This window comes from Vespa crabro, chromosome 2 (genome assembly GCF_910589235.1).
Source record: "Vespa crabro chromosome 2, iyVesCrab1.2, whole genome shotgun sequence".
Lineage (NCBI taxonomy): Eukaryota > Metazoa > Arthropoda > Insecta > Hymenoptera > Vespidae > Vespa > Vespa crabro.
The window spans coordinates 11,122,995-11,149,637 of NC_060956.1; positions in this window are offsets into that span (position 1 = coordinate 11,122,995).

Genomic DNA, 26,643 nt, shown 5'->3' on the forward strand with positions numbered 1-26,643 from the left:
CAATATTCATGATAAACTCGTATTTACACATAGTCACAAACTTATATTTAAGTTTCATTATGTATTGTGCGTCGATAGAATATAAAAGCATTGAAATTGATTGAGATTTCAAATTTCGTTTTTCGACGATACGTCTTTATGAGCTAATAATCGTGTATGACTTATGAAACAAGGTTAAAACGTCGAATCCAAAATTAAATAGATGTTTGATCTTCAGAAAAACAATTACCGAATCGATTGGAAACATTTTTAATCTGTGGTACGAGTAATTTCAAAGTTTTCAAGATTTTATGTCCGTAATTAACGAAATTTGCATGTGTCGATCTCAATTTCAACAATTTACATGTAAATACTCGTATTTACACATAGTAACAAACTTATATTTTTGTTTCATTATGTATTGTGTGTCGATAGAATATTAAAGCATTGAAATTGATTGAGATTTCATATTTCGTTTTTCGACGATACATCTTTATGAGCTAATAATCGTATATCACTTATGAAACAAGGTTAAAACGTCGAATCCAAGATTAAATAGATGTTTGATCTTCATAAAAACAATGTCCGAATCGATAGGTAACATTTTTCAAACTTTGGTACGAGTAATTTCAATGTTTTCACGATTTTAACTCCGCAATTAACGAAATTCGCATGGGTCGCTCTCATTTTTCGACAATATTCATGATAAACTCGTATTTACACATAGTCACAAACTTATATTTAAGTTTCATTATGTATTGTGTGTCGATAGAATATAAAAGCATTGAAATTGATTGAGATTTCAAATTTCGTTTTTCGACGATACGTCTTTATGAGCTAATAATCGTATATGACTTATGAAACAAGGTTAGAACGTCGAATCCAAGATTAAATAGATGTTTGATCTTCAGAAAAACAATGTCCGAATCGATAGGTAACATTTTTCAAACTTTGGTACGAGTAATTACAATGTTTTCACGATTTTATCTCCGCAATTAACGAAATTCGCATGGGTCGCTCCCATTTTTCGACAATATTCATGATAAACTCGCATTTACACATAGTCACAAACTTATATTTAAGTTTCATTATGTATTGTGTGTCGATAGAATATAAAAGCATTGAAATTGATTGAGATTTCAAATTTCGTTTTTCGACGATACGTCTTTATGAGCTAATAATCGTATATGACTTATGAAACAAGGTTAAAACGTCGAATCCAAGATTAAATAGATGTTTGATCTTCAGAAACACAATTACCGAATCGATTGGAAACATTTTTAATCTGTGGTACGAGTAATTTCAAAGTTTTCAAGATTTTATGTCCGTAATTAACGAAATTTGCATGTGTCGATCTCAATTTCAACAATTTACATGTAAATACTCGTATTTACACATAGTAACAAACTTATATTTTTGTTTCATTATGTATTGTGTGTCGATAGAATATTAAAGCATTGAAATTGATTGAGATTTCATATTTCGTTTTTCGACGATACATCTTTATGAGCTAATAATCGTATATCACTTATGAAACAAGGTTAAAACGTCGAATCCAAGATTAAATAGATGTTTGATCTTCATAAAAACAATGTCCGAATCGATAGGTAACATTTTTCAAACTTTGGTACGAGTAATTTCAATGTTTTCACGATTTTAACTCCGCAATTAACGAAATTCGCATGGGTCGCTCTCATTTTTCGACAATATTCATGATAAACTCGTATTTACACATAGTCACAAACTTATATTTAAGTTTCATTATGTATTGTGTGTCGATAGAATATAAAAGCATTGAAATTGATTGAGATTTCAAATTTCGTTTTTCGACGATACGTCTTTATGAGCTAATAATCGTATATGACTTATGAAACAAGGTTAGAACGTCGAATCCAAGATTAAATAGATGTTTGATCTTCAGAAAAACAATGTCCGAATCGATAGGTAACATTTTTCAAACTTTGGTACGAGTAATTACAATGTTTTCACGATTTTATCTCCGCAATTAACGAAATTCGCATGGGTCGCTCCCATTTTTCGACAATATTCATGATAAACTCGCATTTACACATAGTCACAAACTTATATTTAAGTTTCATTATGTATTGTGCGTCGATAGAATATAAAAGCATTGAAATTGATTGAGATTTCAAATTTCGTTTTTCGACGATACGTCTTTATGAGCTAATAATCGTGTATGACTTATGAAACAAGGTTAAAACGTCGAATCCAAGATTAAATAGATGTTTGATCTTCAGAAACACAATTACCGAATCGATTGGAAACATTTTTAATCTGTGGTACGAGTAATTTCAAAGTTTTCAAGATTTTATGTCCGTAATTAACGAAATTTGCATGTGTCGATCTCAATTTCAACAATTTACATGTAAATACTCGTATTTACACATAGTAACAAACTTATATTTTTGTTTCATTATGTATTGTGTGTCGATAGAATATTAAAGCATTGAAATTGATTGAGATTTCATATTTCGTTTTTCGACGATACATCTTTATGAGCTAATAATCGTATATCACTTATGAAACAAGGTTAAAACGTCGAATCCAAGATTAAATAGATGTTTGATCTTCAGAAAAACAATGTCCGAATCGATAGGTAACATTTTTCAAACTTTGGTACGAGTAATTTCAATGTTTTCACGATTTTATCTCCGCAATTAACGAAATTCGCATGGGTCGCTCCCATTTTTCGACAATATTCATGATAAACTCGTATTTACACATAGTCACAAACTTATATTTAAGTTTCATTATGTATTGTGCGTCGATAGAATATAAAAGCATTGAAATTGATTGAGATTTCAAATTTCGTTTTTCGACGATACGTCTTTATGAGCTAATAATCGTGTATGACTTATGAAACAAGGTTAAAACGTCGAATCCAAGATTAAATAGATGTTTGATCTTCAGAAACACAATTACCGAATCGATTGGAAACATTTTTAATCTGTGGTACGAGGAATTTCAAAGTTTTCAAGATTTTATGTCCGTAATTAACGAAATTTGCATGTGTCGATCTCAATTTCGACAATTTACATGTAAATACTCGTATTTACACATAGTGACAATCTTATATTTTTGTTTCATTATGTATTGTGAGTCGATAGAATATTAAAGCATTGAAATTGATTGAGATTTCATATTTCGTTTTTCGACGATACGTCTTTATGAGCTAATAATCGTATATCACTTATGAAACAAGGTTAAAACGTCGAATCCAAGATTAAGTAGATGTTTGATCTTCAGAAAAACAATGTCCGAATCGATAGGTAACATTTTTCAAACTTTGGTACGAGTAATTTCAATGTTTTCACGATTTTATATCCGCAATTAACGAAATTCGCATGGGTCGCTCTCATTTTTCGACAATATTGATGATAAACTCGTATTTACACATAGTCACAAACTTATATTTAAGTTTCATTATGTATTGTGCGTCGATAGAATATAAAAGCATTGAAATTGATTGAGATTTCAAATTTCGTATTTCGACGATACGTCTTTATGAGCTAATAATCGTGTATGACTTATGAAACAAGGTTAAAACGTCGAATCCAAGATTAAATAGATGTTTGATCTTCAGAAGTCAAATGTCCGAATCGATTGGAAACATTTTTAATCTGTGGTACGAGTAATTTATAAGTTTTCAAGATTTTATGTCCGTAATTAACGAAATTTGCATGTGTCGATCTCAATTTCGACAATTTACATGTAAATACTCGTATTTACACATAGTAACAAACTTATATTTTTGTTTCATTATGTATTGTGAGTCGATAGAATATTAAAGCATTGAAATTGATTGAGATTTCATATTTCGTTTTTCGACGATACATCTTTATGAGCTAATAATCGTATATGACTTATGAAACAAGGTTAAAACGTCGAATCCAAGATTAAATAGATGTTTGATCTTCATAAAAACAATGTCCGAAACGATAGGTAACATTTTTCAAACTTTGGTACGAGTAATTTCAATGTTTTCACGATTTTATCTCCGCAATTAACGAAATTCGCATGGGTAGCTCTCATTTTTCGACAATCTTCATGATAAACTCGTATTTACACATAGTCACAAACTTATATTTAAGTTTCATTACGTATTGTGTGTCGATAGAATATAAAAGCATTGAAATTGATTGAGATTTCAAATTTCGTTTTTCGACGATACGTCTTTATGAGCTAATAATCGTGTATGACTTATGAAACAAGGTTAAAACGTCGAATCCAAGATTAAATAGATGTTTGATCTTCAGAAACACAATTACCGAATCGATTGGAAACATTTTTAATCTGTGGTACGAGTAATTTCAAAGTTTTCAAGATTTTATGTCCGTAATTAACGAAATTTGCATGTGTCGATCTCAATTTCGACAATTTACATGTAAATACTTGTATTTACACATAGTAACAAACTTATATTTTTGTTTCATTATGTATTGTGAGTCGATAGAATATTAAAGCATTGAAATTGATTGAGATTTCAAATTTCGTTTTTCTACGATACGTCTTTATGTGGTAATAATCGTATATGACTTATGAATCAAGGTTAAAACGTCGAATCCAAGATTAAATAGATGTTTGATCTTCAGAAGTCAAATGTCCGAATCGATTGGAAAAATTTTTAATCTGTGGTACGAGTAATTTAAAAGTTTTCAAGATTTTATGTCCGTAATTAACGAAATTTGCATGTGTCGATCTCAATTTCGACAATTTACATGTAAATACTCGTATTTACACATAGTAACAAACTTATATTTTTGTTTCATTATGTATTGTGTGTCGATAGAATATTAAAGCATTGAAATTGATTGAGATTTCATATTTCGTTTTTCGACGATACATCTTTATGAGCTAATAATCGTATATCACTTATGAAACAAGGTTAAAACGTCGAATCCAAGATTAAATAGATGTTTGATCTTCAGAAAAACAATGTCCGAATCGATAGGTAACATTTTTCAAACTTTGGTACGAGTAATTTCAATGTTTTCACGATTTTATCTCCGCAATTAACGAAATTCGCATGGGTCGCTCTCATTTTTCGACAATATTCATGATAAACTCGTATTTACACATAGTCACAAACTTATATTTAAGTTTCATTATGTATTGTGCGTCGATAGAATATAAAAGCATTGAAATTGATTGAGATTACAAATTTCGTTTTTCGACGATACGTCTTTATGAGCTAATAATCGTGTATGACTTATGAAACAAGGTTAAAACGTCGAATCCAAGATTAAATAGATGTTTGATCATCAGAAACACAATTACCGAATCGATTGGAAACATTTTTAATCTGTGGTACGAGTAATTTCAAAGTTTTCAAGATTTTATGTCCGTAATTAACGAAATTTGCAGGTGTCGATCTCAATTTCGACAATTTACATGTAAATACTCGTATTTACACATAGTAACAAACTTATATTTTTGTTTCATTATGTATTGTGTGTCGATAGAATATTAAAGCATTGAAATTGATTGAGATTTCATATTTCGTTTTTCGACGATACATCTTTATGAGCTAATAATCGTATATCACTTATGAAACAAGGTTAAAACGTCGAATCCAAGATTAAATAGATGTTTGATCTTCAGAAAAACAATGTCCGAATCGATAGGTAACATTTTTCAAACTTTGGTACGAGTAATTTCAATGTTTTCACGATTTTATCTCCGCAATTAACGAAATTCGCATGGGTCGCTCTCATTTTTCGACAATATTCATGATAAACTCGTATTTACACATAGTCACAAACTTATATTTAAGTTTCATTATGTATTGTGCGTCGATAGAATATAAAAGCATTGAAATTGATTGAGATTTCAAATTTCGTTTTTCGACGATACGTCTTTATGTGCTAATAATCGTGTATGACTTATGAAACAAGGTTAAAACGCCGAATCCAAGATTAAATAGATGTTTGATCTTCAGAAACACAATTACCGAATCGATTGGAAACATTTTTAATCTGTGGTACGAGTAATTTCAAAGTTTTCAAGATTTTATGTCCGTAATTAACGAAATTTGCATGTGTCGATCTCAATTTCGACAATTTACATGTAAATACTTGTATTTACACATAGTAACAAACTTATATTTTTGTTTCATTATGTATTGTGAGTCGATAGAATATTAAAGCATTGAAATTGATTGAGATTTCAAATTTCGTTTTTCTACGATACGTCTTTATGTGGTAATAATCGTATATGACTTATGAATCAAGGTTGAAACGTCGAATCCAAGATTAAATAGATGTTTGATCTTCAGAAGTCAAATGTCCGAATCGATTGGAAACATTTTTAATCTGTGGTACGAGTAATTTCAAAGTTTTCAAGATTTTATGTCCGTAATTAACGAAATTTGCATGTGTCGATCTCAATTTCAACAATTTACATGTAAATACTCGTATTTACACATAGTAACAAACTTATATTTTTGTTTCATTATGTATTGTGTGTCGATAGAATATTAAAGCATTGAAATTGATTGAGATTTCATATTTCGTTTTTCGACGATACATCTTTATGAGCTAATAATCGTATATCACTTATGAAACAAGGTTAAAACGTCGAATCCAAGATTAAATAGATGTTTGATCTTCAGAAAAACAATGTCCGAATCGATAGGTAACATTTTTCAAACTTTGGTACGAGTAATTTCAATGTTTTCACGATTTTATATCCGCAATTAACGAAATTCGCATGGGTCGCTCTCATTTTCCGACAATATTGATGTTAAACTCGTATTTACACATAGTCACAAACTTATATTTAAGTTTCATTATGTATTGTGCGTCGATAGAATATAAAAGCATTGAAATTGATTGTGATTTCAAATTTCGTATTTCGACGATACGTCTTTATGAGCTAATAATCGTGTATGACTTATGAAACAAGGTTAAAACGTCGAATCCAAGATTAAATAGATGTTTGATCTTCAGAAGTCAAATGTCCGAATCGATTGGAAACATTTTTAATCTGTGGTACGAGTAATTTCAAAGTTTTCAAGATTTTATGTCCGTAATTAACGAAATTTGCATGTGTCGATCTCAATTTCGACAATGTACATGTAAATACTTGTATTTACACATAGTAACATACTTATATTTTTGTTTCATTATGTATTGTGAGTCGATAGAATATTAAAGCATTGAAATTGATTGAGATTTCAAATTTCGTTTTTCTACGATACGTCTTTATGTGGTAATAATCGTATATGACTTATGAATCAAGGTTAAAACGTCGAATCCAAGATTAAATAGATGTTTGATCTTCAGAAGTCAAATGTCCGAATCGATTGGAAACATTTTTAATCTGTGGTACGAGTAATTTCAAAGTTTTCAAGATTTTATGTCCGTAATTAACGAAATTTGCATGTGTCGATCTCAATTTCGACAATTTACATGTAAATACTCGTATTTACACATAGTAACAAACTTATATTTTTGTTTCATTATGTATTGTGAGTCGATAGAATATTAAAGCATTGAAATTGATTGAGATTTCATATTTCGTTTTTCGACGATACATCTTTATGAGCTAATAATCGTATATGACTTATGAAACAAGGTTAAAACGTCGAATCCAAGATTAAATAGATGTTTGATCTTCATAAAAACAATGTCCGAATCGATAGGTAACATTTTTCAAACTTTGGTACGAGTAATTTCAATGTTTTCACGATTTTATCTCCGCAATTAACGAAATTCGCATGGGTCGCTCTCATTTTTCGACAATATTCATGATAAACTCGTATTTACACATAGTCACAAACTTATATTTAAGTTTCATTATGTATTGTGTGTCGATAGAATATAAAAGCATTGAAATTGATTGAGATTTCAAATTTCGTTTTTCGACGATACGTCTTTATGTACTAATAATCGTATATAACTTATGAAACAAGGTTAAAACGTCGAATCCAAGATTAAATAGATGTTTGATCTTCATAAAAACAATGTCCGAATCGATTGGTAACATTTTTCAAACTTTGGCACGTGTAATTTCAATGTTTTCACGATTTTATCTCCGCAATTAACGTAATTCGCTTGTGTCGCTCTCATTCTTCAGCAATATTCATGATAAACTCGTAATTACACATAGTCACAAATTTATATTTAAGTTTCATTATGTATTGTGTGTCGATAGAATATAAAAGCATTGAAATTGATTGAGATTTCAAATTTCGTTTTTCGACGATACGTCTTTATGAGCTAATAATCGTGTATGACTTATGAAACAAGGTTAAAACGTCGAATCCAAGATTAAATAGATGTTTGATCTTCAGAAACACAATTACCGAATCGATTGGAAACATTTTTATTCTGTGGTACGAGTAATTTCAAAGTTTTCAAGATTTTATGTCCGTAATTAACGAAATTTGCATGTGTCGATCTCAATTTCGACAATTTACATGTAAATACTTGTATTTACACATAGTAACAAACTTATATTTTTGTTTCATTATGTATTGTGAGTCGATAGAATATTAAAGCATTGAAATCGATTGAGATTTCAAATTTCGTTTTTCTACGATACGTCTTTATGTGGTAATAATCGTATATGACTTATGAATCAAGGTTAAAACGTCGAATCCAAGATTAAATAGATGTTTGATCTTCAGAAGTCAAATGTCCGAATCGATTGGAAACATTTTTAATCTGTGGTACGAGTAATTTCAAAGTTTTCAAGATTTTATGTCCGTAATTAACGATATTTGCATGTGTCGATCTCAATTTCGACAATTTACATGTAAATACTCGTATTTACACATAGTAACAAACTTATATTTTTGTTTCATTATGTATTGTGAGTCGATAGAATATTAAAGCATTGAAATTGATTGAGATTTCATATTTCGTTTTTCGACGATACATCTTTATGAGCTAATAATCGTATATGACTTATGAAACAAGGTTAAAACGTCGAATCCAAGATTAAATAGATGTTTGATCTTCATAAAAACAATGTCCGAATCGATAGGTAACATTTTTCAAACTTTGGTACGAGTAATTTCAATGTTTTCACGATTTTATCTCCGCAATTAACGAAATTCGCATGGGTCGCTCTCATTTTTCGACAATATTCATGATAAACTCGTATTTACACATAGTCACAAACTTATATTTAAGTTTCATTATGTATTGTGTGTCGATAGAATATAAAAGCATTGAAATTGATTGAGATTTCAAATTTCGTTTTTCGACGATACGTCTTTATGTACTAATAATCGTATATAACTTATGAAACAAGGTTAAAACGTCGAATCCAAGATTAAATAGATGTTTGATCTTCATAAAAACAATGTCCGAATCGATTGGTAACATTTTTCAAACTTTGGTACGAGTAATTTCAATGTTTTCACGATTTTATCTCCGCAATTAACGTAATTCGCTTGTGTCGCTCTCATTCTTCAGCAATATTCATGATAAACTCGTAATTACACATAGTCACAAATTTATATTTAAGTTTCATTATGTATTGTGTGTCGATAGAATATAAAAGCATTGAAATTGATTGAGATTTCAAATTTCGTTTTTCGACGATACGTCTTTATGAGCTAATAATCGTGTATGACTTATGAAACAAGGTTAAAACGTCGAATCCAAGATTAAATAGATGTTTGATCTTTTAAAATACAATATCCGAATCGATTGGAAACATTTTTATTCTGTGGTACGAGTAATTTCAAAGTTTTCAAGATTTTATGTCCGTAATTAACGAAATTTGCATGTGTCGATCTCAATTTCGACAATTTACATGTAAATACTTGTATTTACACATAGTAACAAACTTATATTTTTGTTTCATTATGTATTGTGAGTCGATAGAATATTAAAGCATTGAAATCGATTGAGATTTCAAATTTCGTTTTTCTACGATACGTCTTTATGTGGTAATAATCGTATATGACTTATGAATCAAGGTTAAAACGTCGAATCCAAGATTAAATAGATGTTTGATCTTCAGAAGTCAAATGTCCGAATCGATTGGAAACATTTTTAATCTGTGGTACGAGTAATTTCAAAGTTTTCAAGATTGTATGTCCGTAATTAACGATATTTGCATGTGTCGATCTCAATTTCGACAATTTACATGTAAATACTCGTATTTACACATAGTAACAAACTTATATTTTTGTTTCATTATGTATTGTGTGTCGATAGAATATTAAAGCATTGAAATTGATTGAGATTTCATATTTCGTTTTTCGACGATACATCTTTATGAGCTAATAATCGTATATCACTTATGAAACAAGGTTAAAACGTCGAATCCAAGATTAAATAGATGTTTGATCTTCAGAAAAACAATGTCCGAATCGATAGGTAACATTTTTCAAACTTTGGTACGAGTAATTTCAATGTTTTCACGATTTTATCTCCGCAATTAACGAAATTCGCATGGGTCGCTCTCATTTTTCGACAATATTCATGATAAACTCGTATTTACACATAGTCACAAACTTATATTTAAGTTTCATTATGTATTGTGCGTCGATAGAATATAAAAGCATTGAAATTGATTGAGATTTCAAATTTCGTTTTTCGACGATACGTCTTTATGAGCTAATAATCGTGTATGACTTATGAAACAAGGTTAAAACGTCGAATCCAAAATTAAATAGATGTTTGATCTTCAGAAACACAATTACCGAATCGATTGGAAACATTTTTAATCTGTGGTACGAGTAATTTCAAAGTTTTCAAGATTTTATGTCCGTAATTAACGAAATTTGCATGTGTCGATCTCAATTTCAACAATTTACATGTAAATACTCGTATTTACACATAGTAACAAACTTATATTTTTGTTTCATTATGTATTGTGTGTCGATAGAATATTAAAGCATTGAAATTGATTGAGATTTCATATTTCGTTTTTCGACGATACATCTTTATGAGCTAATAATCGTATATCACTTATGAAACAAGGTTAAAACGTCGAATCCAAGATTAAATAGATGTTTGATCTTCAGAAAAACAATGTCCGAATCGATAGGTAACATTTTTCAAACTTTGGTACGAGTAATTTCAATGTTTTCACGATTTTATCTCCGCAATTAACGAAATTCGCATGGGTCGCTCCCATTTTTCGACAATATTCATGATAAACTCGTATTTACACATAGTCACAAACTTATATTTAAGTTTCATTATGTATTGTGCGTCGATAGAATATAAAAGCATTGAAATTGATTGAGATTTCAAATTTCGTTTTTCGACGATACGTCTTTATGAGCTAATAATCGTGTATGACTTATGAAACAAGGTTAAAACGTCGAATCCAAGATTAAATAGATGTTTGATCTTCAGAAACACAATTACCGAATCGATTGGAAACATTTTTAATCTGTGGTACGAGTAATTTCAAAGTTTTCAAGATTTTATGTCCGTAATTAACGAAATTTGCATGTGTCGATCTCAATTTCGACAATTTACATGTAAATACTCGTATTTACTCATAGTGACAAACTTATATTTTTGTTTCATTATGTATTGTGAGTCGATAGAATATTAAAGCATTGAAATTGATTGAGATTTCATATTTCGTTTTTCGACGATACGTCTTTATGAGCTAATAATCGTATATCACTTATGAAACAAGGTTTAAAACGTCGAATCCAAGATTAAATAGATGTTTGATCTTCAGAAAAACAATGTCCGAATCGATAGGTAACATTTTTCAAACTTTGGTACGAGTAATTTCAATGTTTTCACGATTTTATATCCGCAATTAACGAAATTCGCATGGGTCGCTCTCATTTTTCGACAATATTGATGATAAACTCGTATTTACACATAGTCACAAACTTATATTTAAGTTTCATTATGTATTGTGCGTCGATAGAATATAAAAGCATTGAAAATGATTGAGATTTCAAATTTCGTATTTCGACGATACGTCTTTATGAGCTAATAATCGTGTATGACTTATGAAACAAGGTTAAAACGTCGAATCCAAGATTAAATAGATGTTTGATCTTCAGAAGTCAAATGTCCGAATCGATTGGAAACATTTTTAATCTGTGGTACGAGTAATTTCAAAGTTTTCAAGATTTTATGTCCGTAATTAACGAAATTTGCATGTGTCGATCTCAATTTCGACAATTTACATGTAAATACTTGTATTTACACATAGTAACAAACTTATATTTTTGTTTCATTATGTATTGTGAGTCGATAGAATATTAAAGCATTGAAATTGATTGAGATTTCAAATTTCGTTTTTCTACGATACGTCTTTATGTGGTAATAATCGTATATGACTTATGAATCAAGGTTAAAACGTCGAATCCAAGATTAAATAGATGTTTGATCTTCAGAAGTCAAATGTCCGAATCGATTGGAAACATTTTTAATCTGTGGTACGAGTAATTTCAAAGTTTTCAAGATTTTATGTCCGTAATTAACGAAATTTGCATGTGTCGATCTCAATTTCGACAATTTACATGTAAATACTCGTATTTACACATAGTAACAAACTTATATTTTTGTTTCATTATGTATTGTGTGTCGATAGAATATTAAAGCATTGAAATTGATTGAGATTTCATATTTCGTTTTTCGACGATACATCTTTATGAGCTAATAATCGTATATCACTTATGAAACAAGGTTAAAACGTCGAATCCAAGATTAAATAGATGTTTGATCTTCAGAAACACAATTACCGAATCGATTGGAAACATTTTTAATCTGTGGTACGAGTAATTTCAAAGTTTTCAAGATTTTATGTCCGTAATTAACGAAATTTGCATGTGTCGATCTCAATTTCAACAATTTACATGTAAATACTCGTATTTACACATAGTAACAAACTTATATTTTTGTTTCATTATGTATTGTGTGTCGATAGAATATTAAAGCATTGAAATTGATTGAGATTTCATATTTCGTTTTTCGACGATACATCTTTATGAGCTAATAATCGTATATCACTTATGAAACAAGGTTAAAACGTCGAATCCAAGATTAAATAGATGTTTGATCTTCAGAAAAACAATGTCCGAATCGATAGGTAACATTTTTCAAACTTTGGTACGAGTAATTTCAATGTTTTCACGATTTTATCTCCGCAATTAACGAAATTCGCATGGGTCGCTCCCATTTTTCGACAATATTCATGATAAACTCGTATTTACACATAGTCACAAACTTATATTTAAGTTTCATTATGTATTGTGCGTCGATAGAATATAAAAGCATTGAAATTGATTGAGATTTCAAATTTCGTTTTTCGACGATACGTCTTTATGAGCTAATAATCGTGTATGACTTATGAAACAAGGTTAAAACGTCGAATCCAAGATTAAATAGATGTTTGATCTTCAGAAACACAATTACCGAATCGATTGGAAACATTTTTAATCTGTGGTACGAGTAATTTCAAAGTTTTCAAGATTTTATGTCCGTAATTAACGAAATTTGCATGTGTCGATCTCAATTTCGACAATTTACATGTAAATACTCGTATTTACTCATAGTGACAAACTTATATTTTTGTTTCATTATGTATTGTGAGTCGATAGAATATTAAAGCATTGAAATTGATTGAGATTTCATATTTCGTTTTTCGACGATACGTCTTTATGAGCTAATAATCGTATATCACTTATGAAACAAGGTTAAAACGTCGAATCCAAGATTAAATAGATGTTTGATCTTCAGAAAAACAATGTCCGAATCGATAGGTAACATTTTTCAAACTTTGGTACGAGTAATTTCAATGTTTTCACGATTTTATATCCGCAATTAACGAAATTCGCATGGGTCGCTCTCATTTTTCGACAATATTGATGATAAACTCGTATTTACACATAGTCACAAACTTATATTTAAGTTTCATTATGTATTGTGCGTCGATAGAATATAAAAGCATTGAAAATGATTGAGATTTCAAATTTCGTATTTCGACGATACGTCTTTATGAGCTAATAATCGTGTATGACTTATGAAACAAGGTTAAAACGTCGAATCCAAGATTAAATAGATGTTTGATCTTCAGAAGTCAAATGTCCGAATCGATTGGAAACATTTTTAATCTGTGGTACGAGTAATTTCAAAGTTTTCAAGATTTTATGTCCGTAATTAACGAAATTTGCATGTGTCGATCTCAATTTCGACAATTTACATGTAAATACTTGTATTTACACATAGTAACAAACTTATATTTTTGTTTCATTATGTATTGTGAGTCGATAGAATATTAAAGCATTGAAATTGATTGAGATTTCAAATTTCGTTTATCTACGATACGTCTTTATGTGGTAATAATCGTATATGACTTATGAATCAAGGTTAAAACGTCGAATCCAAGATTAAATAGATGTTTGATCTTCAGAAGTCAAATGTCCGAATCGATTGGAAACATTTTTAATCTGTGGTACGAGTAATTTCAAAGTTTTCAAGATTTTATGTCCGTAATTAACGAAATTTGCATGTGTCGATCTCAATTTCGACAATTTACATGTAAATACTCGTATTTACACATAGTAACAAACTTATATTTTTGTTTCATTATGTATTGTGTGTCGATAGAATATAAAAGCATTGAAATTGATTGAGATTTCATATTTCGTTTTTCGACGATACATCTTTATGAGCTAATAATCGTATATCACTTATGAAACAAGGTTAAAACGTCGAATCCAAGATTAAATAGATGTTTGATCTTCAGAAAAACAATGACCGAATCGATAGGTAACATTTTTCAAACTTTGGTACGAGTAATTTCAATGTTTTCACGATTTTATCTCCGCAATTAACGAAATTCGCATGGGTCGCTCTCATTTTTCGACAATATTCATGATAAACTCGTATTTACACATAGTCACAAACTTATATTTAAGTTTCATTATGTATTGTGCGTCGATAGAATATAAAAGCATTGAAATTGATTGAGATTTCAAATTTCGTTTTTCGACGATACGTCTTTATGAGCTAATAATCGTGTATGACTTATGAAACAAAGTTAAAACGTCGAATCCAAAATTAAATAGATGTTTGATCTTCAGAAACACAATTACCGAATCGATTGGAAACATTTTTAATCTGTGGTACGAGTAATTTCAAAGTTTTCAAGATTTTATGTCCGTAATTAACGAAATTTGCATGTGTCGATCTCAATTTCAACAATTTACATGTAAATACTCGTATTTACACATAGTAACAAACTTATATTTTTGTTTCATTATGTATTGTGTGTCGATAGAATATAAAAGCATTGAAATTGATTGAGATTTCATATTTCGTTTTTCGACGATACATCTTTATGAGCTAATAATCGTATATCACTTATGAAACAAGGTTAAAACGTCGAATCCAAGATTAAATAGATGTTTGATCTTCAGAAAAACAATGTCCGAATCGATAGGTAACATTTTTCAAACTTTGGTACGAGTAATTTCAATGTTTTCACGATTTTATCTCCGCAATTAACGAAATTCGCATGGGTCGCTCCCATTTTTCGACAATATTCATGATAAACTCGTATTTACACATAGTCACAAACTTATATTTAAGTTTCATTATGTATTGTGCGTCGATAGAATATAAAAGCATTGAAATTGATTGAGATTTCAAATTTCGTTTTTCGACGATACGTCTTTATGAGCTAATAATCGTGTATGACTTATGAAACAAGGTTAAAACGTCGAATCCAAGATTAAATAGATGTTTGATCTTCAGAAACACAATTACCGAATCGATTGGAAACATTTTTAATCTGTGGTACGAGTAATTTCAAAGTTTTCAAGATTTTATGTCCGTAATTAACGAAATTTGCATGTGTCGATCTCAATTTCGACAATTTACATGTAAATACTCGTATTTACTCATAGTAACAAACTTATATTTTTGTTTCATTATGTATTGTGAGTCGATAGAATATTAAAGCATTGAAATTGATTGAGATTTCATATTTCGTTTTTCGACGATACGTCTTTATGAGCTAATAATCGTATATCACTTATGAAACAAGGTTAAAACGTCGAATCCAAGATTAAATAGATGTTTGATCTTCAGAAAAACAATGTCCGAATCGATAGGTAACTTTTTTCAAACTTTGGTACGAGTAATTTCAATGTTTTCACGATTTTATATCCGCAATTAACGAAATTCGCATGGGTCGCTCTCATTTTTCGACAATATTCATGATAAACTCGTATTTACACATAGTCACAAACTTATATTTAAGTTTCATTATGTATTGTGCGTCGATAGAATATAAAAGCATTGAAATTGATTGAGATTTCAAATTTCGTATTTCGACGATACGTCTTTATGAGCTAATAATCGTGTATGACTTATGAAACAAGGTTAAAACGTCGAATCCAAGATTAAATAGATGTTTGATCTTCAGAAGTCCAATGTCCGAATCGATTGGAAACATTTTTAATCTGTGGTACGAGTAATTTCAAAGTTTTCAAGATTTTATGTCCGTAATTAACGAAATTTGCATGTGTCGATCTCAATTTCGACAATTTACATGTAAATACTTGTATTTACACATAGTAACAAACTTATATTTTTGTTTCATTATGTATTGTGAGTCGATAGAATATTAAAGCATTGAAATTGATTGAGATTTCAAATTTCGTTTTTCTACGATACGTCTTTATGTGGTAATAATCGTATATGACTTATGAATCAAGGTTAAAACGTCGAATCCAAGATTAAATAGATGTTTGATCTTCAGAAGTCAAATGTCCGAATCGATTGGAAACATTTTTAATCTGTGGTACGAGTAATTTCAAAGTTTTCAAGATTTTATGTCCGTAATTAACGAAATTTGCATGTGTCGATCTCAATTTCGACAATTTACATGTAAATACTCGTATTTACACATAGTAACAAACTTATATTTTTGTTTCATTATGTATTGTGTGTCGATAGAATATTAAAGCATTGAAATTGATTGAGATTTCATATTTCGTTTTTCGACGATACATCTTTATGAGCTAATAATCGTATATCACTTATGAAACAAGGTTAAAACGTCGAATCCAAGATTAGATAGATGTTTGATCTTCAGAAAAACAATGTCCGAATCGATAGGTAACATTTTTCAAACTTTGGTACGAGTAATTTCAATGTTTTCACGATTTTATCTCCGCAATTAACGAAATTCGCATGGGTCGCTCTCATTTTTCGACAATATTCATGATAAACTCGTATTTACACATAGTCACAAACTTATATTTAAGTTTCATTATGTATTGTGCGTCGATAGAATATAAAAGCATTGAAATTGATTGAGATTTCAAATTTCGTTTTTCGACGATACGTCTTTATGAGCTAATAATCGTGTATGACTTATGAAACAAGGTTAAAACGTCGAATCCAAGATTAAATAGATGTTTGATCTTCAGAAACACAATTACCGAATCGATTGGAAACATTTTTAATCTGTGGTACGAGTAATTTCAAAGTTTTCAAGATTTTATGTCCGTAATTAACGAAATTTGCATGTGTCGATCTCAATTTCGACAATTTACATGTAAATACTTGTATTTACACATAGTAACAAACTTATATTTTTGTTTCATTATGTATTGTGAGTCGATAGAATATTAAAGCATTGAAATTGATTGAGATTTCAAATTTCGTTTTTCTACGATACGTCTTTATGTGGTAATAATCGTATATGACTTATGAATCAAGGTTAAAACGTCGAATCCAAGATTAAATAGATGTTTGATCTTCAGAAGTCAAATGTCCGAATCGATTGGAAACATTTTTAATCTGTGGTACGAGTAATTTCAAAGTTTTCAAGATTTTATGTCCGTAATTAACGAAATTTGCATGTGTCGATCTCAATTTCGACAATTTACATGTAAATACTCGTATTTACACATAGTAACAAACTTATATTTTTGTTTCATTATGTATTGTGTGTCGATAGAATATTAAAGCATTGAAATTGATTGAGATTTCATATTTCGTTTTTCGACGATACATCTTTATGAGCTAATAATCGTATATCACTTATGAAACAAGGTTAAAACGTCGAATCCAAGATTAGATAGATGTTTGATCTTCAGAAAAACAATGTCCGAATCGATAGGTAACATTTTTCAAACTTTGGTACGAGTAATTTCAATGTTTTCACGATTTTATCTCCGCAATTAACGAAATTCGCATGGGTCGCTCTCATTTTTCGACAATATTCATGATAAACTCGTATTTACACATAGTCACAAACTTATATTTAAGTTTCATTATGTATTGTGCGTCGATAGAATATAAAAGCATTGAAATTGATTGAGATTTCAAATTTCGTTTTTCGACGATACGTCTTTATGAGCTAATAATCGTGTATGACTTATGAAACAAGGTTAAAACGTCGAATCCAAGATTAAATAGATGTTTGATCTTCAGAAACACAATTACCGAATCGATTGGAAACATTTTTAATCTGTGGTACGAGTAATTTCAAAGTTTTCAAGATTTTATGTCCGTAATTAACGAAATTTGCATGTGTCGATCTCAATTTCGACAATTTACATGTAAATACTTGTATTTACACATAGTAACAAACTTATATTTTTGTTTCATTATGTATTGTGAGTCGATAGAATATTAAAGCATTGAAATTGATTGAGATTTCAAATTTCGTTTTTCTACGATACGTCTTTATGTGGTAATAATCGTATATGACTTATGAATCAAGGTTGAAACGTCGAATCCAAGATTAAATAGATGTTTGATCTTCAGAAGTCAAATGTCCGAATCGATTGGAAACATTTTTAATCTGTGGTACGAGTAATTTCAAAGTTTTCAAGATTTTATGTCCGTAATTAACGAAATTTGCATGTGTCGATCTCAATTTCGACAATTTACATGTAAATACTCGTATTTACACATAGTAACAAACTTATATTTTTGTTTCATTATGTATTGTGTGTCGATAGAATATTAAAGCATTGAAATTGATTGAGATTTCATATTTCGTTTTTCGACGATACATCTTTATGAGCTAATAATCGTATATCACTTATGAAACAAGGTTAAAACGTCGAATCCAAGATTAAATAGATGTTTGATCTTCAGAAAAACAATGTCCGAATCGATAGGTAACATTTTTCAAACTTTGGTACGAGTAATTTCAATGTTTTCACGATTTTATCTCCGCAATTAACGAAATTCGCATGGGTCGCTCTCATTTTTCGACAATATTCATGATAAACTCGTATTTACACATAGTCACAAACTTATATTTAAGTTTCATTATGTATTGTGCGTCGATAGAATATAAAAGCATTGAAATTGATTGAGATTTCAAATTTCGTTTTTCGACGATACGTCTTTATGAGCTAATAATCGTGTATGACTTATGAAACAAAGTTAAAACGTCGAATCCAAAATTAAATAGATGTTTGATCTTCAGAAACACAATTACCGAATCGATTGGAAACATTTTTAATCTGTGGTACGAGTAATTTCAAAGTTTTCAAGATTTTATGTCCGTAATTAACGAAATTTGCATGTGTCGATCTCAATTTCAACAATTTACATGTAAATACTCGTATTTACACATAGTAACAAACTTATATTTTTGTTTCATTATGTATTGTGTGTCGATAGAATATTAAAGCATTGAAATTGATTGAGATTTCATATTTCGTTTTTCGACGATACATCTTTATGAGCTAATAATCGTATATCACTTATGAAACAAGGTTAAAACGTCGAATCCAAGATTAAATAGATGTTTGATCTTCAGAAAAACAATGTCCGAATCGATAGGTAACATTTTTCAAACTTTGGTACGAGTAATTTCAATGTTTTCACGATTTTATCTCCGCAATTAACGAAATTCGCATGGGTCGCTCCCATTTTTCGACAATATTCATGATAAACTCGTATTTACACATAGTCACAAACTTATATTTAAGTTTCATTATGTATTGTGCGTCGATAGAATATAAAAGCATTGAAATTGATTGAGATTTCAAATTTCGTTTTTCGACGATACGTCTTTATGAGCTAATAATCGTGTATGACTTATGAAACAAGGTTAAAACGTCGAATCCAAGATTAAATAGATGTTTGATCTTCAGAAACACAATTACCGAATCGATTGGAAACATTTTTAATCTGTGGTACGAGTAATTTCAAAGTTTTCAAGATTTTATGTCCGTAATTAACGAAATTTGCATGTGTCGATCTCAATTTCGACAATTTACATGTAAATACTCGTATTTACTCATAGTGACAAACTTATATTTTTGTTTCATTATGTATTGTGAGTCGATAGAATATTAAAGCATTGAAATTGATTGAGATTTCATATTTCGTTTTTCGACGATACGTCTTTATGAGCTAATAATCGTATATCACTTATGAAACAAGGTTAAAACGTCGAATCCAAGATTAAATAGATGTTTGATCTTCAGAAAAACAATGTCCGAATCGATAGGTAACATTTTTCAAACTTTGGTACGAGTAATTTCAATGTTTTCACGATTTTATATCCGCAATTAACGAAATTCGCATGGGTCGCTCTCATTTTTCGACAATATTGATGATAAACTCGTATTTACACATAGTCACAAACTTATATTTATGTTTCATTATGTATTGTGCGTCGATAGAATATAAAAGCATTGAAATTGATTGAGATTTCAAATTTCGTATTTCGACGATACGTCTTTATGAGCTAATAATCGTGTATGACTTATGAAACAAGGTTAAAACGTCGAATCCAAGATTAAATAGATGTTTGATCTTCAGAAGTCAAATGTCCGAATCGATTGGAAACATTTTTAATCTGTGGTACGAGTAATTTCAAAGTTTTCAAGATTTTATGTCCGTAATTAACGAAATTTGCATGTGTCGATCTCAATTTCGACAATTTACATGTAAATACTTGTATTTACACATAGTAACAAACTTATATTTTTGTTTCATTATGTATTGTGAGTCGATAGAATATTAAAGCATTGAAATTGATTGAGATTTCAAATTTCGTTTATCTACGATACGTCTTTATGTGGTAATAATCGTATATGACTTATGAATCAAGGTTAAAACGTCGAATCCAAGATTAAATAGATGTTTGATCTTCAGAAGTCAAATGTCCGAATCGATTGGAAACATTTTTAATCTGTGGTACGAGTAATTTCAAAGTTTTCAAGATTTTATGTCCGTAATTAACGAAATTTGCATGTGTCGATCTCAATTTCGACAATTTACATGTAAATACTCGTATTTACACATAGTAACAAACTTATATTTGTGTTTCAGTATGTATTGTGTGTCGATAGAATATTAAAGCATTGAAATTGATTGAGATTTCATATTTCGTTTTTCGACGATACATCTTTATGAGCTAATAATCGTATATCACTTATGAAACAAGGTTAAAACGTCGAATCCAAGATTAGATAGATGTTTGATCTTCAGAAAAACAATGTCCGAATCGATAGGTAACATTTTTCAAACTTTGGTACGAGTAATTTCAATGTTTTCACGATTTTATCTCCGCAATTAACGAAATTCGCATGGGTCGCTCTCATTTTTCGACAATATTCATGATAAACTCGTATTTACACATAGTCACAAACTTATATTTAAGTTTCATTATGTATTGTGCGTCGATAGAATATAAAAGCATTGAAATTGATTGAGATTTCAAATTTCGTTTTTCGACGATACGTCTTTATGAGCTAATAATCGTGTATGACTTATGAAACAAGGTTAAAACGTCGAATCCAAGATTAAATAGATGTTTGATCTTCAGAAACACAATTACCGAATCGATTGGAAACATTTTTAATCTGTGGTACGAGTAATTTCAAAGTTTTCAAGATTTTATGTCCGTAATTAACGAAATTTGCATGTGTCGATCTCAATTTCGACAATTTACATGTAAATACTTGTATTTACACATAGTAACAAACTTATATTTTTGTTTCATTATGTATTGTGAGTCGATAGAATATTAAAGCATTGAAATTGATTGAGATTTCAAATTTCGTTTTTCTACGATACGTCTTTATGTGGTAATAATCGTATATGACTTATGAAACAAGGTTAAAACGTCGAATCCAAGATTAAATAGATGTTTGATCTTCAGAAGTCAAATGTCCGAATCGATTGGAAACATTTTTAATCTGTGGTACGAGTAATTTCAAAGTTTTCAAGATTTTATGTCCGTAATTAACGAAATTTGCATGTGTCGATCTCAATTTCGACAATTTACATGTAAATACTCGTATTTACACATAGTAACAAACTTATATTTGTGTTTCAGTATGTATTGTGCGTCGATAGAATATTAAAGCATTGAAATTGATTGAGATTTCATATTTCGTTTTTCGACGATACATCTTTATGAGCTAATAATCGTATATCACTTATGAAACAAGGTTAAAACGTCGAATCCAAGATTAGATAGATGTTTGATCTTCAGAAAAACAATGTCCGAATCGATAGGTAACATTTTTCAAACTTTGGTACGAGTAATTTCAATGTTTTCACGATTTTATCTCCGCAATTAACGAAATTCGCATGGGTCGCTCTCATTTTTCGACAATATTCATGATAAACTCGTATTTACACATAGTCACAAACTTATATTTAAGTTTCATTATGTATTGTGCGTCGATAGAATATAAAAGCATTGAAATTGATTGAGATTTCAAATTTCGTTTTTCGACGATACGTCTTTATGAGCTAATAATCGTGTATGACTTATGAAACAAGGTTAAAACGTCGAATCCAAGATTAAATAGATGTTTGATCTTCAGAAAAACAATTACCGAATCGATTGGAAACATTTTTAATCTGTGGTACGAGTAATTTCAAAGTTTTCAAGATTTTATGTCCGTAATTAACGAAATTTGCATGTGTCGATCTCAATTTCGACAATTTACATGTAAATACTTGTATTTACACATAGTAACAAACTTATATTTTTGTTTCATTATGTATTGTGAGTCGATAGAATATTAAAGCATTGAAATTGATTGAGATTTCAAATTTCGTTTTTCTACGATACGTCTTTATGTGGTAATAATCGTATATGACTTATGAATCAAGGTTGAAACGTCGAATCCAAGATTAAATAGATGTTTGATCTTCAGAAGTCAAATGTCCGAATCGATTGGAAACATTTTTAATCTGTGGTACGAGTAATTTCAAAGTTTTCAAGATTTTATGTCCGTAATTAACGAAATTTGCATGTGTCGATCTCAATTTCAACAATTTACATGTAAATACTCGTATTTACACATAGTAACAAACTTATATTTTTGTTTCATTATGTATTGTGTGTCGATAGAATATTAAAGCATTGAAATTGATTGAGATTTCATATTTCGTTTTTCGACGATACATCTTTATGAGCTAATAATCGTATATCACTTATGAAACAAGGTTAAAACGTCGAATCCAAGATTAAATAGATGTTTGATCTTCAGAAAAACAATGTCCGAATCGATAGGTAACATTTTTCAAACTTTGGTACGAGTAATTTCAATGTTTTCACGATTTTATCTCCGCAATTAACGAAATTCGCATGGGTCGCTCTCATTTTTCGACAATATTCATGATAAACTCGTATTTACACATAGTCACAAACTTATATTTTTGTTTCATTATGTATTGTGAGTCGATAGAATATTAAAGCATTGAAATTGATTGAGATTTCATATTTCGTTTTTCGACGATACGTCTTTATGAGCTAATAATCGTGTATGACTTATGAAACAAGGTTAAAACGTCGAATCCAAGATTAAATAGATGTTTGATCTTCAGAAACACAATTACCGAATCGATTGGAAACATTTTTAATCTGTGGTACGAGTAATTTCAAAGTTTTCAAGATTTTATGTCCGTAATTAACGAAATTTGCATGTGTCGATCTCAATTTCGACAATTTACATGTAAATACTTGTATTTACACATAGTAACAAACTTATATTTTTGTTTCATTATGTATTGTGAGTCGATAGAATATTAAAGCATTGAAATTGATTGAGATTTCAAATTTCGTTTTTCTACGATACGTCTTTATGTGGTAATAATCGTATATGACTTATGAATCAAGGTTGAAACGTCGAATCCAAGATTAAATAGATGTTTGATCTTCAGAAGTCAAATGTCCGAATCGATTGGAAACATTTTTAATCTGTGGTACGAGTAATTTCAAAGTTTTCAAGATTTTATGTCCGTAATTAACGAAATTTGCATGTGTCGATCTCAATTTCAACAATTTACATGTAAATACTCGTATTTACACATAGTAACAAACTTATATTTTTGTTTCATTATGTATTGTGTGTCGATAGAATATTAAAGCATTGAAATTGATTGAGATTTCATATTTCGTTTTTCGACGATACATCTTTATGAGCTAATAATCGTATATCACTTATGAAACAAGGTTAAAACGTCGAATCCAAGATTAAATAGATGTTTGATCTTCAGAAAAACAATGTCCGAATCGATAGGTAACATTTTTCAAACTTTGGTACGAGTAATTTCAATGTTTTCACGATTTTATCTCCGCAATTAACGAAATTCGCATGGGTCGCTCTCATTTTTCGACAATATTCATGATAAACTCGTATTTACACATAGTCACAAACTTATATTTTTGTTTCATTATGTATTGTGTGTCGATAGAATATTAAAGCATTGAAATTGATTGAGATTTCATATTTCGTTTTTCGACGATACATCTTTATGAGCTAATAATCGTATATCACTTATGAAACAAGGTTAAAACGTCGAATCCAAGATTAAATAGATGTTTGATCTTCAGAAAAACAATGTCCGAATCGATAGGTAACATTTTTCAAACTTTGGTACGAGTAATTTCAATGTTTTCACGATTTTATCTCCGCAATTAACGAAATTCGCATGGGTCGCTCTCATTTTTCGACAATATTCATGATAAACTCGTATTTACACATAGTCACAAACTTATATTTAAGTTTCATTATGTATTGTGCGTCGATAGAATATAAAAGCATTGAAATTGATTGAGATTTCAAATTTCGTTTTTCGACGATACGTCTTTATGAGCTAATAATCGTGTATGACTTATGAAACAAGGTTAAAACGTCGAATCCAAGATTAAATAGATGTTTGATCTTCAGAAACACAATTACCGAATCGATTGGAAACATTTTTAATCTGTGGTACGAGTAATTTCAAAGTTTTCAAGATTTTATGTCCGTAATTAACGAAATTTGCATGTGTCGATCTCAATTTCGACAATTTACATGTAAATACTTGTATTTACACATAGTAACAAACTTATATTTTTGTTTCATTATGTATTGTGAGTCGATAGAATATTAAAGCATTGAAATTGATTGAGATTTCAAATTTCGTTTTTCTACGATACGTCTTTATGTGGTAATAATCGTATAAGACTTATGAATCAAGGTTGAAACGTCGAATCCAAGATTAAATAGATGTTTGATCTTCAGAAGTCAAATGTCCGAATCGATTGGAAACATTTTTAATCTGTGGTACGAGTAATTTCAAAGTTTTCAAGATTTTATGTCCGTAATTAACGAAATTTGCATGTGTCGATCTCAATTTCAACAATTTACATGTAAATACTCGTATTTACACATAGTAACAAACTTATATTTTTGTTTCATTATGTATTGTGTGTCGATAGAATATTAAAGCATTGAAATTGATTGAGATTTCATATTTCGTTTTTCGACGATACATCTTTATGAGCTAATAATCGTATATCACTTATGAAACAAGGTTAAAACGTCGAATCCAAGATTAAATAGATGTTTGATCTTCAGAAAAACAATGTCCGAATCGATAGGTAACATTTTTCAAACTTTGGTACGAGTAATTTCAATGTTTTCACGATTTTATCTCCGCAATTAACGAAATTCGCATGGGTCGCTCCCATTTTTCGACAATATTCATGATAAACTCGTATTTACACATAGTCACAAACTTATATTTAAGTTTCATTATGTATTGTGCGTCGATAGAATATAAAAGCATTGAAATTGATTGAGATTTCAAATTTCGTTTTTCGACGATACGTCTTTATGAGCTAATAATCGTGTATGACTTATGAAACAAGGTTAAAACGTCGAATCCAAGATTAAATAGATGTTTGATCTTCAGAAACACAATTACCGAATCGATTGGAAACATTTTTAATCTGTGGTACGAGTAATTTCAAAGTTTTCAAGATTTTATGTCCGTAATTAACGAAATTTGCATGTGTCGATCTCAATTTCGACAATTTACATGTAAATACTCGTATTTACACATAGTGACAAACTTATATTTTTGTTTCATTATGTATTGTGAGTCGATAGAATATTAAAGCATTGAAATTGATTGAGATTTCATATTTCGTTTTTCGACGATACGTCTTTATGAGCTAATAATCGTATATCACTTATGAAACAAGGTTAAAACGTCGAATCCAAGATTAAATAGATGTTTGATCTTCAGAAAAACAATGTCCGAATCGATAGGTAACATTTTTCAAACTTTGGTACGAGTAATTTCAATGTTTTCACGATTTTATCTCCGCAATTAACGAAATTCGCATGTGTCGCTCTCATTTTTCGACAATATTCATGATAAACTCGTATTTACACATAGTCACAAACTTATATTTAAGTTTCATTATGTA